General features: G+C 37.7%; 1 non-coding gene across 1 annotated transcript; it reads left to right on the forward strand.

Moving 5' to 3' along the window:
* On the forward strand, positions 8834 to 8904 carry TRNAS-GGA. Its single transcript has one exon. It is a non-coding gene; the product is annotated as a tRNA-Ser (tRNA).

Raw genomic sequence — 11295 nt, forward strand, 5'->3', positions numbered from 1 at the left:
TCCCTTTTTATTTTCAAATCTGAATATTTTCTTTATTTCCTATCAGGTGGAAAGATTTTTCAGAAAAAATAGGACTCGACTTGATTGCTTTTCTCATCCCAAAGACACAAAACCAGTGTTAAAAATGAATAAACTGATGGAGATCATCTAATTTGTATGGCTTTTGATAACTAGAACATGAAATGCAAGAGGGGCTATATATGTTCATGTATATATTTTTTCATTTGAAGAAATCTTGTTTTATGTATATTGTATAGCCAAACCATGCTTATGGTTAATAATCAGCACTAGACATAAAAGAACAGAAATTAATTTCATTTAAATGCTATACTGAAAAGTAGTTAACTGAATCTTGCTTGCAGACTCACTTTATTTTCACTCTGTAGTTCTAAGCTGGTTGAAAAAAAGAAAGTATCATAAAATGTACCATCAAGTGACTTAAACGTGTCAAATAATTGCTAATTAGTCATCAGTGTTAATTTTAAACTGGTGATTATGTGCATGTGTGCTTGGTCACTCAGGCATGTCCAACTCTTTGTGACCCTCTTGCAGCATACAGGCTCCGTTGTCCATGGAATTCCCCAGGCAAGAATTCTGGAGTGGATCACCAATTCCTCCTCCAGGAGATATTCCAAACCCAGGGATCAAGCCTGCATCTCTTTGTCTCCTGCATTGGCAGGATGATTCTTTACCACTGAGCCACCTGGAAAGCTGTACTATTGATTATACTTCTTTATGTCACTGGTTCTTAGGGTCATGTTTGACAAACAGTCCACATTCTATAAATTTTGTTGAATGTAATTATATTGATGAAATTGATAATAGTTGGAAACATTTTCCAATAAATAATAAATATATCATAAGAAATGATATTTCTCTGCTAAAGCTTTTGGACAATGTTATCATTGTAAAATTAAGTAACTCATCTGAAGCTTACAAAATCATTCAAATGTGTTATGTAACTTAAGCTATATATAAAAGCACACAGTTCCCTAAATTAAAATAATTGCTTATGGGCAAAGTATTTTGTATATTATCTATTTTAAAAAACAGTAAGTTAATAGCTGGTCAGTTAGAAAATAAAAGATGTACTGACAAAATTTCCTTTGTTTCAATAAGTAAGCTAATATACAAATGTTTGTAAAAAGCATACTCAATCTTATTGAAATAAACACAATTTTAAAAATAAGATTGGCCATATTGTTGGAAGTGAGGGTCTGGCTGTTCACTGTGTAGAAGCCAATATAGAGGTAAGGTGGTGGAAAAGAAAGTTTGCTTCATTTTGGGGACTGGCAAAGGGGAGGAGCTTGGAGGGTGAAATCCTGTCCAAAGGCTAACTCCACCCCACTGGATATCAGTGGGCAAGTGCTTTTGTAGATGGAGGAAGGGGGCTAGATGCAGAAACAACACTAATAGTTGACTATCAGAGGCAGCTCTGATAGTCTTCTTGAAATTAGCCCTGCAGGAGTCTGATCAGTGTCATCTTGATTGTTTCAAGTACTGTTAATCTTCAGTTCCAGGGTCAATTGTTCCCATTTCTTTTAGGTCAGTTCTCAGAATTGTGGCTGCTTATGTCATGGCTACAACATGGTCATCACATAGTTACCTTCTTCCACCTGGTAGGGGTTTCAGTATTTATAAGACAATTCAAGGGATAGAGATCAGAATACTATGTGTAGCCCTTCAGCAGGAACTAAAGGTCCTTGATTTTGCTTAGTGACTTAACTATTATTATTTCATCTTGTTTGACTGTTTTCCTTTGTTTCTGCATTTTCTTACTTATATGATTAAGCTTTTCTTGGCTAAAGCTTTTCTACAGATAAAAGGCACGCTGAGGACCATAGGGTCCTGCTCCATTTCAAGATTAAGTGCATTTCAGAACACAGGACTCTCTAGTCTATGTTTTTAATAAAACTTTATTCAAGATTATATACCATTTGTTGCCCAAGTGGTTATTGCTATTGGCCAAGACAACACACAGGTCATAGCAAACACCCTTTCCCAACAACAAAAGAGAAGACTCTACACATGGACATCACCAGATGGTTAATCCTGAAATAATATTGATTATATTCTTTGCAGCCCAAGGTGGAAAAGTCTATACAGTCAGTAAAAATAAGAGTTGACTGTGGCTCTGATCATGAACTCCTTATTGCCAAATTCATACTTAAATTGAAGAAAGTAGGGAAAACCACTAGACCATACAGGTATCACCTAAATCAATTCCCTTATGATTTTACAGTGGAAGTGAGAAATAGATTCAAGGGATTAGATCTCATAGATAGAGTGCCTGAAGAAATATGGATGGAGGTGTCTGACATTGTACAGGAGGCAGTGATCAAAACCATCCCCAAGAAAAAGAAATTCAAAAAGGCAAAATGGCTGTCTAATGAAGCCTTACAAATAGCTGAGAAAAGTGGAGAAGCTAAAGGAAAAGGGGAAAAGAAAAGATATATCCATCTGAATGCAGAGTTCCAAAGAATATCAAGGAGAGATAAGAAAGCCTTCCTCAGTGATTAATGCAAAGATCTATTCAAGAAAATTAGAGATACCAAGGGAACATTTCATGCAAAGATGAGCACAATAAAGGACATAAATGGTATGGACCTAACAGAAACAGAAGATATTAAGAAGAGGTGGCAAGAATACACAGAAGAAATGTACAAAAAAAGATCTTCACGACCCAGATAATTATGATGGTGTGATCACTCACCTAGAGCCAGACATCTTGGAATGGGAAGTCAAGTGGGCCTTAGGAAACATCACTACGAACAAAGCTAGTGGAGGTGACAGAGTTCCAATTGAGCTATTTCAAATCCTAAAAGATGATGCTGTGAAAGTTCTGCACTCAATATGCCAGCAAATTTGGAAAATGAAGCATTGGCCACAGGACTGGAAAAAGTCATTTTTTAAATTCCGGTCCCAAAGAAAGGAAATGCCAAAGAATGTTCAAACTACCACACAATCACACTCATGTCACACACTAGCAAAGTAATGCTCAAAATTTTCCAAGCCAGGCTTCAGCAGTAAGTGAACCATGAATTTCCAGATGTTCAAACTAGATTTAGAAAAGACAGAGGAAGCAGAGATCAAATTGCCAACATCCGTTGTATCATTGAAGAATGAGAGAGTTCCAGAAAAACATCTATTTCTGCTTTATTGACTATGCCAAAGCCTTTGTATGTGTGTATCACAACAAACTGTGGAAAATTCTTCAAGAGATGGGAATACCAGAGCACCTCACCCACCTCCTGAGAAATCTGTATGCAGGTCAAAAAGCAACAGTTAGAACTGGACATGGAACAACAGACTGGTTCCAAATAGGAAAAGGAGTATGTCAAGGCTGTATATTGTCACCCTGCTTATTTAACTTATATGCAGAATACACCATGAGAAATGCTGGGCTCAATGAAGCACAAGCTGGAATCAAGATTGCCGGGAGAAATATCAATAACCTCAGATATACAGATGACAACACCCTTGTGGCAGAAAGCAAAGAACTAAAGAGCCTCTTTATGAAATTGAAAGAAGAGAGTGAAAAAGTCGACTTAAAACTCAACATTCAGAAAACGAAGATCGTGGCATCTGGTCCCATCACTTCTTGGCAAATAGATGGGAAAGCAGTGGAAACAGTAAGAGACTTTATTTTTTGAGGGGCTCAAAAATCACTGCAGATGGTGACTGCAGCCATGAAATTAAAAGACACTTGGTCCTTGGAAGAAAATCTATGACCAACCTGGACAGCATAATAAAAAGCAAAGACAGTGCTTTGGCGACAAAGGTCCACCTAGTCAAAGCTGTGGTTTTTCCAGCAGTCATGTATGGATATGAGAGTTGGACTATAAAGAAAGCTGAGTGCCAAAGAATTGATGCTTTTGAACTGTGGTGTTGGAAAAGACTCTTGAGAGTCTCTTAGAACTGCAAGAAGATCCAAATCAGTTAATCTTAAAGGAAATCAGTCCTGAATGTTCATTGGAAGGACTGATGCTAAAGCTGAAACTCCAATACTTTGGCCACCCGATATGAAGAGCTGACTCACTAGAAAAGACCCTGAGCTTAGGAAAGATTGAAGGTGGGAGGAGAAGGGGACAACAGAGGATGAGATGGTTTGATGGCATCACCGCCTCGATGGACTTGAGTTTGAGTAAGCTCTGGGAGTTGGTGATGCACAGGGAGGCCTGTCACGCTTCAGTTCGTGTGGTGGCAAAGTGTGGGACACAACTGAGCCACTGAACTGAAGTAAACTATTGTTGTTGCTTAGTTTTTGGACCCTGGTGACTTTTATCAACTCTACTAAATTTAAGCTCCACTTGGTAACTGCCAAAATGATACACTTCTTTTGGATTAAAAGGAAGCATCTTTAATCTTTCTTCTTCTCTACCCATCCACCTTCCTCACCCCTCATTTAGGTTTAACCCAACAATACATGAGACAACACCAGTTTTAGAAGCTATCAAAGAAGAATTTCCTTCAGTATGGGGAAGATGTGTGCACCCGTGGCAGATTCATGTTGACGTATGGCAAAACCAATATAATATTGTAAAGTAATTAGCCTCCAATTAAAATAAATCAGTTTATATAAAAAAACCAAAGAGGAATTTCCTACTGTACTTGATAAGTGCACCTAAGTGGTCTCAAGATTGGTTTTTGGCAAAAGATACAGCTTTTCTTTTGGGTTTGAGACCAACTTTGACCTTTGTTACCTGTCCATAGAATTCCATATATCTGTACATATGATTTCATATATAGCTGTCACATAATTGCACAAAATGAGCAAAATGACACCTCCATGGCTTTCCTGCAGGCTTGAAATGCAAATAGCACCTATTCTACGGTAAGATTTTATTATTTTTTATAACATTTCCCAATTTTAAAAAGGATTTAATTATAATTATAACAGCAAATAACTTATGTGGCTTTTAAAATTCTCAATGAAAATCTTTCTAGATATAAACCATTCTAATGACTCACATGCATTAGGCAAGATAAATCTGGATTTATGAATATAAGTTTATTGTTCTCTAACTAAGCCTGTAATAACAATATCTAAGGAACCCGAATGAGTCACATCTCTTCAAAAGCTGAAGATTAGTCTGCTTCCTGTTATCTTTGAGAGGCTTACTTTTTTTTTGTATGGAAAGTTTCACCAGGGTGATTGTCTTAATTATTTTTATTTGAGTAACAGTACCTAATAAAGCAATCCAGATTGTTACCCAGCTCAGTAGGAGAGAAAATAATAGGGTATCTTCACATCTTCTGCCTACAAATTATATCCTCTGTTACTCTGTTTCTTTCTGTTTTATTGTTGTGTAAAGACTAAAAAGCAAAGCACCCCTCTGTGGGGAGCTCTTACAAGGAAGGTAACCTGGTTTTACCCTGCTTTTTGGGACTCTGCAGTTTGGAAAAGCACATTTCTCACTTAAAAAAAAAAAACCCGATATGGTAATTTCAGTGTGGATTTGGATTCTCTTTGATCCCCAGACTTTGTCTGAAAACCTTGAGGAAGGAGGAGAAAGAATCAGATGGTGATGGCGCTCATGTGGCTGACTCAGGTGGCTAGGATGGCCCCTTCTGACTGTGTGATCCTTCAGAGAGATTCTTTCCTACGGTCAGCAGGGAAAGAGGTCCTTTTAATTCTAAACAACAACAATGCAATCTTTCTTTATCAATAATGTGTTATGAGATGCTAAGCTTATTAGGAAAAAAAAATCCAGCAGAATAGTAAAGTCTGTTTTTTTCCTTCTTTTCATCCATATCTAGTTTTTGATTGTTAGAAACGAAGAGGACCTGTGTGCTTTTGAACTGCAGAGAGAGGTGTGGCTGTGAGAGAATGCATTGCGAATTTATTATACTAAATTCTATTAGAGAAGGGTCAGCATGCAAGGATAAATTGTCTGTTTCCAAACTTAAAAGATCCGTTTTACCAAACAATTCATTTCTGGTGGGAACTTTTAAGAAGGGATCATGGAGAGAGGAAGCTCTTTTTCTAAGCTTTCAAAGGAAATGTACGAATTTTTCTAAGTTAAAAATATACCATTTCCCAAGATATAAGATATCAAAACATCTTTTCATTATCTTTCAAGATCCCTTATAGAGTCTATTTGCTTATACTATATCAGCATAAGAATCAGAGGTTCAATAAATCTTGTCTGAATTATTGATGTTAGCATTTTCATTTTGTTCTTGAAATAGTTTATTTCAGAATTTGTAAAAAAAAATTTAATTGGAGGAAAGTTGCTTTACAATGTGTTGGTTTCTGCCATTCAACAATCTTTAAAATGTATTTTTCTCCTATTCTGTATATGGTTTTTATTGCCCAGCAGGTGTTTCACTAGCTTTATTGGCTACAAAGAGAACTGAGCAATGCCTTTTATCAGATTTTTTAAAATTTGCTTAAACAATTGGTTTTCAGTGCAGTTCAGTCACTCAGTCACGTCTGACTCTTTGCGACCCCATGAATTGGAGCGCACCAGGCCTCCCTGTCCATCACCAGCTCCCAGAGTTCACCCAAACCCACGTCCATTGAGTTGGTGATGCCATCCAGCCATCTCATCCTCAGTCGTCCCCTTCTCCTCTTGCCCCTAATCCCTCCCAGCATCAGAGTCTTTTCCAATGAGTCAATTCTTTGCATGAGGTGGCCAAAGTATTGGAGTTTCAGCTTTATCATCAATCCTTCCAATGAACACCCAGGACTAATCTCCTTTAAATGGACTGGTTGGATCTCCTTGCAGTCCAAGGGACTCTCAAGAGTCTTCTCCAACACCACAGTTCAAAAGCATCAATTCTTTGGCACTCAGCTTTCTTCACAGTCCAACTCTCACATCCATACATGAATACTGGAAAAACCATAGCCTTGAGTAGATGGACCTTTGTTGGCATATGCTGTCTAGGTTGGTCATAATTTTCCTTCCAAGGAGTAAGTGTCTTTTAATTTCATGGCTGCAGTCACCATCTGCAGTGATTTTGGAGCTCCCCCCAAAATAAAGTCTGACACTGTTTTCACTGTTTCCCCATCTATTTCCCATGAAGTGATGGGACCGGATGCCATGATCTTCGTTTTCTGAATATTGAGCTTTAAGTCAACTTTTTCACTCTCCTCTTTCACTTTCATCAAGAGGCTTTTTAGTTCCTCTTCACTTTCTGCTATAAAGATGGTGTCATCTGCCTATCTGAGGTTATTGATATTTCTCCTGGAAAACTTGATTTCAGTTTGTGCTTCTTCCAGCCCAGTGTTACTCATGATGTACTCTGCATATAAGTTAAATAAGCAGGGTGACAATATACTAATAGAGTTTTGCCAAGAGAACACAATGGTCATAGCAAACACCTTCTTCCAACAAAACAAGGGAAGACTCTACACATGGAAATCACCAGATGGTCAACACTGAAGTCAGATTGATTATATTCTTTGCAGCCAAAGCTGGAGAAGCTCTATACAGTCAGCAAAAACAAGACCAGAAGCTAACCGTAGTTCAGATCAGTTCAGTTCAGTTCAGTCGCTCAGTCGTGTCCGACTCTTTGCGACCCCATGAATCGCAGCACGCCAGGCCTCCCTGTCCATCACCATCTCCCGGAGTTCACTCAGACTCACGTCCATCGAGTCGTGATGCCATCCAGCCATCTCATCCTCTGTTGTCCCCTTCTCCTCCTGCCCCCAATCCCTCCCAGCATCAGAGTCTTTTCCAATGAATCAACTCTTTGCATGAGGTGGCCAAAGTACTGGAGCTTCAGCTTTAGCATCATTCCTTCCAAAGAAATCTCAGGGTTGATATCCTTCAGAATGGACTGGCTGGATCTCCTTGCAGTCCAAGGGACTCTCAAGAGTCTTCTCCAACACCACAGTTCAAAAGCATCAATTCTTCGGCACTCAGCCTTCTTCACAGTCCAACTCTCACATCCACACATGACCACAGGAAAAACCATAGCCTTGAGTAGACGGACCTTAGTCAGCAAAGTAATGTCTCTGCTTTTGAAGATGCTATCTAGGTTGGTCATAACTTTCCTTCCAAGGAGTAAGCGTTTTTTAATTTCATGGCTGCAATCACCATCTGCAGTGATTTTGGAGCCCAAAAAATAAAGTCTGACACTGTTTCCACTGTTTCCCCATCTTTTTCCCATGAAGTGATGGTACCAGATGCCATGATCTTTGTTTTCTGAATGTTGAACTTTAAGCCAACTTTTTCATTCTCTTTTTTCACTTTCATCAAGAGGCTCTTTAGCTCCTCTTCACTTTCTGCCATAAGGGTGGTGTCATCTGCATATCTGAGGTTATGCTCCTTATTGCCAAATTCAGACTTAAATGGAAGAAACTAGACCATTCAGGTAGGACCTAAATCAAATTCCTTATGATTATACAGTGGAAGTGAGAAATAGATTTAAGGGACTAGATCTGATAGATAGAGAGCCTGATGAACTATGGAATGAGGTTCATGACATTGTACAGGAGACAGGAATCAGGACCATCCCCATGGACAAGAAATGCAAAAAGCCACATGGCTGTCTGGGGAGGCTTTACAAATATCGGTGAAAAGAAGAGATGCAAAAAGCAAAGGAGAAAAGGAAAGATATATGCATTTGAATACAGAGTTCCAAAGAAGAGCAAGGAGAGATAAGAAAGCCTTCCTCAGCTATCAATGCAAAGAAATAGAAGAAAACAATAGAATGGGCAAAACTAGAGATCTCTTCAAGAACAAAATTGGTTTAGAAGAGGTTAAAATTTTAAAGCAATTGAATATATTTTAGAAATGTAATTTATATGAATGAGTGGAGATGGAAAAAGAAAGTAATCAATAGAATGTGTAGTTCCCTCATATAAAGTTATCAACAATACAATTCCCTGATGGCTCAGAGGTTAAAGCGTCTGCCTGGAATGCAGGAGACCGGGTTCGATCCCTGGTTGGGGAAGATCCCCTGAAGAAGGAAATGGCAACCCACTCCAGTACTCTTGCCTTGAGAATCTCATGGAGGGAGGAGCCTGGTAGGCTACAGTCCATGGGGTCACAAAGAGTTGGACACGATTGAGTGACTTCACTTTCACTCTTCACTCTCATACTAAAAATAGGGGTTCCCAGGTGGCACTCGTGGTAAACAACCCTCCTGTCAATGCAGGAGACATAAGAGACATGGGTTTGACCCCTGAGTCAGAAAGATCCCCTGGAGGAGGGCATGGCAACTCACATTTCCCACATTGGCAGGCGAATTCTTTACCTAGTCTATGGTATTTTGTTATAGCAGCCTAAGCCAATTGAGACACTCATTACAATTTTTAAAAATATTTAAATCCTCTAATCTACTTGAAATTAATTTTTTGACATTTTTTACAGATTAATATTTTTACTTATAGATAGATTTTCCAACTCAAAAGTTGATACTTTTTCTAAAACTATTCCTAGTCTTAACTTCTTTGTGTCCTTTTATGTGGTGACCAGTGAACTAATCTAATAGCCAGATATATGTGATAATTAAATTACACTTTCTTAGGTGTTTGTGGTAAGCTAACATGGCTTGTGCTGTGCTCACTTATTTATAAATTACAGTGTTCATGGTGTGATGATGATTAGATAATTCAAATATCCATCAAGGCTGCCCTTAGAAGCGTTTCTTAACAATTTACTGCTAATAAACTCACATACCAATTTATCTCTTGGAGACATAGGAAGCATAATATAAAATTTTTAGCAGTAGCTAAGTAGCTTAACCTTCTGATGAAGCCTAGCAGTTTTATCTGGATGAAAACAACGGTTTACAAATGGGTATTATCCCTAAACTAAGGATATCTTTAATATTTTGTAGAAACAGTGGTAGATTTATGGAACTCAAACAGATTTAGCCAATTTTTTGTTGATAAAATAGTGGTATACATGATCATGAATTCAGAATCTTTCCTGGAAATATTGCATAGACAATGAAAGAATAAAAATTCTACTAAAGTTGCCAAGCTGAATCTATAATGGCCTCATTTCCCAGCATGTAAAGTGTTTGTCTGCAGATAGGGAGAATGAGGCTCATTTGCAAAGAGAAACAGGTTACCCTTTGTGATATTTTTTTTCCAGCTACTTTTACCAACAAATTTCCTTTTTAACTTCAAAAGGATTGATTTACATTTTTTGTCTTTTCAAACAAAAGGTCCTGGTGATTGCTTTATTTAAATATGAATGCAAAAAGTATTTTTCATGTTTCCTCTTTATGGCTACAAAGCTGTTTTATCTAAATCCGTGTCAGTAACAATAGGAGTGCCTATTCTTTTTGCCTGGTGTAACTCTGTTTATTTCCAATCATTTGATTACCTTGTACTGTCTCAGCACTTATACACAATATGTGTGTGATATGATATTTTCTCTTTGAATACATTATTACATGTTTCTATATTCTTTTTATATTTCTCGGCCCTCTTTGTTCTGTAAGATGTTTCCTATTTTGTATCTTTTTCCTCATAGTGTTTTTCACAATGTAAGTTCCTTAAGGGTTATTTGGTAGATGGTTTCTGGAAAATGATATCTACTTCATCTGAGCTTAGTACACATTCAGCATTGGAATGAAGGTTATTTTAAAATGTTCCATTTTCTCTCCATGTCTTATGTTTTTCTTCTCAAGTACTACCACTTTGAGTCCTGATCTTATGACTTATATCTAAACTGATGTTAATTAAACCTCAAACTAATTAATTGTTGTATAAAAATACAAAGCAAAAAAAAATACAAAGCAAAAAAAAATACAAAGCAACATTCTTTTCTTTCCCTGGAAAATTACTCATATAATTCAGATTATATTGACTCCAGATGTACCTGCATCAATTTGTTTTCTGATCCACAGACAGTTAATTTGTAAAGATCTGCGTCTATGCCTAGTGATTATAATGATAATTGTAACCAATGTTATAGTTCTCAAAATGAAGTGAAAGTCATTCAGTCATGTCCAACTCTTTGCGACCCCAAGGATTCTCTAGGCCAGAATACTGGAGTGGGTAGCCTTTCCTTTCTCCAGGGGATCTTCCCAAACCAGGGATCAAACCCTGGGCCCCTGCATTGTAGGTAGATTCTTTACCAGCTGAACCACAAGGGAAGCCCAAGAATACTGGAGTGGATAGCCTATCCCTTCTCCAGCGTATCTTTCTGACCCAGGAATCAAACTGGAGTCTCCTGCATTGAAGGTGAATCCTTTACCAACTGAGCTATCAGGGAAGTATAAATATGTACCATATGCTACACTGGTTAGCTACATGCAAAATCTCAACTCTTATGACAGAACAGTTAATAGATGCTCATTTTATAAAGATAAAAATGATTAACAAGTAAA

The sequence above is a fragment of the Capra hircus genome, chromosome 14 (assembly GCF_001704415.2).
Source record: "Capra hircus breed San Clemente chromosome 14, ASM170441v1, whole genome shotgun sequence".
Classification (NCBI taxonomy): domain Eukaryota; kingdom Metazoa; phylum Chordata; class Mammalia; order Artiodactyla; family Bovidae; genus Capra; species Capra hircus.